Source organism: Myodes glareolus, chromosome 10 (genome assembly GCF_982192425.1).
Source record: "Myodes glareolus chromosome 10, mMyoGla1.1, whole genome shotgun sequence".
In the NCBI taxonomy this organism is placed as follows: Eukaryota; Metazoa; Chordata; class Mammalia; order Rodentia; family Cricetidae; genus Myodes; species Myodes glareolus.
The window spans coordinates 75,750,209-75,754,095 of record NC_142035.1 but is presented as its reverse complement, the minus strand read 5'-3'; the positions used below and the strand labels follow the sequence as shown (position 1 = coordinate 75,754,095).

The 3,887-nt window shown below is 47.3% G+C and overlaps 1 long non-coding RNA gene across 1 annotated transcript; it reads right to left on the bottom strand.

The window, feature by feature from the left end:
* Window positions 1–335: 335 nt before the first annotated feature.
* On the bottom strand, window positions 336–3,240 carry LOC146892648 (uncharacterized). Its single transcript, XR_015004149.2, has 2 exons — window positions 699–3,240; window positions 336–584 (listed from the first exon to the last, which is right to left on the bottom strand). It is a non-coding gene; the product is annotated as an uncharacterized LOC146892648 (long non-coding RNA).
* Window positions 3,241–3,887: the final 647 nt, after the last annotated feature.

The window sequence follows — 3,887 nt, the reverse complement described above, 5'->3', positions numbered from 1 at the left end:
CCCTTCTGTATGCCTTACTTAGAAATCAGCTCTGAGGTGAATTCTCTCTGTCTCTGTCTCTGTCTCTGTCTCTGTCTCTGTCTCTCTCTCTCTCTCTCTCTCTGTGTGTGTGTGTGTGTGTGTGTGTGTGTGTGTGTGTGTGTGTGTGTTTTCAAGACAGAGTTTCTCTGTAGTTTTGAAGCCTGTCCTGGAACTAGCTCTTGTAGACCAGGCTGGCCTCGAACTCACAGAGATCCACCTGCCTCTGCCTACTGAGTGCTGGGATTAAAGGCATACGCCACCACCGCCTGGAGTGAATTCTTAATATACACATTTGTAAAGAGAATATGGGCAAATTGTTCATGACTCCAAAAAAAGATTCTTTAGATGAGAAACAAAAAAAAATTAACAATAAAGAAAAAGAGCATTATACCTAATATTGCATTTCACAATAGGAAAACATTTTTTGTAAAGATCAATGGCAAATGGGAAGGCAGACATATTAATGGCAATTGGAGGTAGATGTTTGGGCTGCAGGCTGGACTTCTCTTCCTAACTTTGCTTGGTCTGTTGTTTCCTTGTCTTCCACAATGGAAGAGGCTCTTCTGTAATAACACAGAAGAAGAAAATGAGTCGTCTGCTTTTATTGGTGTTCATTACCTAGAACAGGCAGCCCAAAGACAGAGATGGACAGTGAGGTTGTCCCTGACCCTTCTTACCTGGTGGAACTCCAGACTGTGAGGCAGGCGTATGGAGGTGGGATTGAAGCGTCACTATGACCTTTCCCAAGGCCTTCTCTACTCTGCTGCTAGCACGTCATCAGGGAAGTCACACTTGGCTTTTTAGCTCTATCATCGGGTCGTAGTTTTTCTTCTTAGATGTCCTTAGGGACTTTCCTCCTTTGATTCTCTTCTATTTCGGGTCCCTTTTAAAAACTAAATTTTTTTATTAGTGTCTGTGGTGTGTGTGTGTGGCACATGCATACATGATGGGGTAAAGGTACACATGTACCTTGTCACAGTGTGGAGGACTGAGGACATTTCTGTAGACGTTTTTCTACCTTTACATGAACTCAAACCTGGGGACAGACTTCAGGTTGTCAGACTTGAACAGCAAGCTTTCAAGGGTGCAGTGGGCCTGTACAGCCACCATCGTCATCATCGCCATTGCTGTTTATTAAACACGGCACGCCGGCGAGTGCGGCCAACCAGGTACTCTATTTACATCATATATCTATTACTCTCAGCAACCTTGGGGCAGATGCTGTACTTTCCCTTTTTTAAATATGAGGAAATTGAGACTCAGTAGAAACTAAAGAGTTTGCCCAAGGGTTATGAGTTAAAAGAAGGTGATGTGGATCTGGGAATCCAGTCTGTCAGACTGGAAATCTTCACTGCTGCTTCTGTGCCAGTAACTGTGGAACTGGGAAAGATGACTATTCATCTATAGCTTGAGACACTTCCATTTCAATCTCAACCCCCTTTGTGGTAAAACAGGAACCTGGATTTTTGAAGCCTATTTTCACTCTGGCTTCTGTGTTCCTTATTTCTGCTTTTGTTTTCAGTGCCAAGGCACCCCAGACCTTCACACATGCTAACCAAGAACCCTTCCACTGAGCTACGTCCCTAGTCCACAGCATCCATTTCTGCATTTGAGACACTGTCTCCCTCAAGATGAGGGTGGAGTAATCAGCCCTTGCTCTAACTTGTTAAGTCCTTCTGTAGAAGGGAGACACATAAAATATGACCTTCAGAGCTCAGTACAGAGAGGCCTTTTGTACGCCGGCTGCCATCTTTATATTATTGTGCCCTTGGTCCCCAGAGATGTCTGTTTGCCCCGCGATATCTTCTTGTCCCCGAGAAGACACAGGTCCAGCAGTGTTAGTTGGTGCTGGCCTTTGTCTTCAGGTACCTCTCTCTTCCCACACATTCCGAGTGCCCTGTAGGTGTGACCTGGATGCCACCGAGTCTCCAGGCCCTGAGCCTGCTCGCCAACCCTGTGCCACCATGTCACAACAGGACGATAAAACGCTGACGCGTGCTGAAGCCCGAAACTCTGACAAGTTCCTACGTCAGATCCTGCAGGTGGGAGAAAGTGTTAAAAGAGCCCGTCACAGCGGGCATGCTACACGCTCAGCTCTGATGCCAGGCAGAGCAGGGTGTGATGTTGGCTCTGTGCCTCAACTGTGTGACCTTAGGCCAGTTATTTGCCTTCTCTGATTTACCCTCCCCTTCAGCTCTGCAAAGCCAAGCCAATACGGTAACAATTGAACCGGATGTGTCAATACTTACAAAACGGAGGCAGGAGGGATTTCCCTGTGTCCCAGGCCAGCCTGGGCAACATAGACAGTTCCTGTGTCAGAAAGGTAGCAGTGCCTAATCCACACTATTGTCGGGATTATGTGACAAAGTGAAGTACCTTGGTTAAAACAGAGACAGGTCCATGAGAAATGCTAAACAAATGCTTACTATTGTCATCGATATTAACCTTCAAAACACCTACTGTGAGATCTGTGTGGCAAATTTAGTAAGCAATTACCTTAAATGACGTTTCTCTGCTGGATGAATCAGCCACTGGGTGGCTTTGAACAACTTCATCTGCTGCCGAGCCTCATGCAGTGCGGCACGCTGTGCTATACATAGACGCCAGGGCCTGGCAGCTGGAGCCAGGAGGCTTAAGAAGGTGTGTTAGCTCAGCACACAACATCAGGCATTGGAAAGGGGCATTTAAAGCCATCTGAATTGTTTACATGCAAAGGAACTTAGCAATAAGACTGAACCCCCCCCCCCAGAGCTGCCTTGCTCTGATCTCAGTTTCCCCACCTACATGAAAAGACTCCTGTCGCGCTGGCCTGCAAGGGATGTACTTGGTCTGTCAGGACAATCTTAGCAGCCGGTACTGGGCATGTATCTGCAAGGCCTACTTCTGCCAGTCCAGGAAGCACTTGGCGTGGCACAGAGTTTAGCAGGGTTCACATCTAGGGCCCGTCTCCACCACCCTGCAGTTCCCGTGTCTCCCTATCACCACTGTGTACGACCATTGAAGACAAGATCCCAAACGGAGCCCTCAGTCCTCACAGAGAGATCTCCTTCAAGCAGGGGTCCTGTCTGTCTGCATCTCTAAGGTACCCCCACCATGTTCAGAAAAAAAATCCTTTGTTTCCCCCATTTTGGACATTGTTTTGCACACTGGGGGAGAGGTAGGGGTGTGTGTGTGTGTGTGTGTGTGTGTGTGTGTGTGTGTGTGTGTGTGTGTGTGTGTGTGTGTGTGAAAACTTGGCATTTCTCCAAAGCAAAAACTCGCTTTAGGGTTAGGGAGACATCGCCATCTAGTGGCCCCATATAGAAATAACCAGACTGCAGCCCAAACAAAGTTACAGATTTCCCCAGGGGCCCTAAAGCTTGAATCCAGTTCCCCGGTTTTACCAATCGCAGAGATGGCTCGGGTCTGTCAAGCCTGGAACAGGCAGGCCTGCTGAGCCTGTCTTGCTTCAACTGGGCTCTCTGCAGATCTCCCCACCCCCGGCAGGGGCACCCCATCCTCTAGTCTAGCCTAATATGCTCCAGCGACTGAAGTCGGCCGGACTTGGATTACTTTCATCCTGTGCGCTCGTTCCTGCTTTTTATCAGCTTCATGGGAGGCAGAAGAGAAAGATCAGAGATCTCGCCTGGCAACAGGCTAAAAGGCTTTCCCGAGATAAGGAGGAGGCAGATAAGGAACCAGTGGGAGAGGGCAATCATTGATTGGGGAAGTGAAATTTCTTTTTTCATGTTCCCAGCCCAGGAATGGAGGCTTGTGCTTTAGTTCTCAAACAAATCTGTCTGTGAGGGTTTGGTTGGGTTTTTTCTTTCTTTTTTTTTTTTTTATAAAATTTTGATTTTATCTTTTTTTCCTTTAGCCTAATTTAT